This window comes from Leptonychotes weddellii, chromosome 12 (assembly GCF_054177405.1).
Source record: "Leptonychotes weddellii isolate Sample4059 chromosome 12, ASM5417740v2, whole genome shotgun sequence".
NCBI lineage: Eukaryota > Metazoa > Chordata > Mammalia > Carnivora > Phocidae > Leptonychotes > Leptonychotes weddellii.
In genome coordinates this window covers 46288869-46289291 of record NC_138380.1, presented here as the reverse complement: position 1 = coordinate 46289291, position 423 = coordinate 46288869, and positions in this window count along the sequence as shown.

Below are 423 nucleotides of genomic sequence, written 5' to 3'. Positions count from 1 at the left end.
AAACTGTAGGCTGTGTAGGATTTGCCTGAGAATAATCCAGAGGAGGTACTGAGGGTAGAGATGTAGGAGAAATATGATGACAAGTTATAAGTAGGTAACTGTAGAAGCTGAGAAACATATTCTGAAGGTCGTTATACTCTTCTCTCTACCTTTTCACATGTTTGAAATGTTCCATAACAAAAAAGCGTTTTTTAAATAGGTAAGTATATGTTATCAAAAAGAATGAGTCTGGAACTTTGGGAGCAAGATGGCGGAGGAATAGGAGACCTGGATTTCCTCTGGTCCCAGGAATTAAGCTGGATAGGGATCAAAACAATCTGAACACCTAGGAACTCAACAGGAGATCGAAGAAAAGAAGAGCAACAACTCTCTGAACAGAAAAGCGACCACTTTCTGGAAGGTAGGACGTGTGGAGAAGTGAAT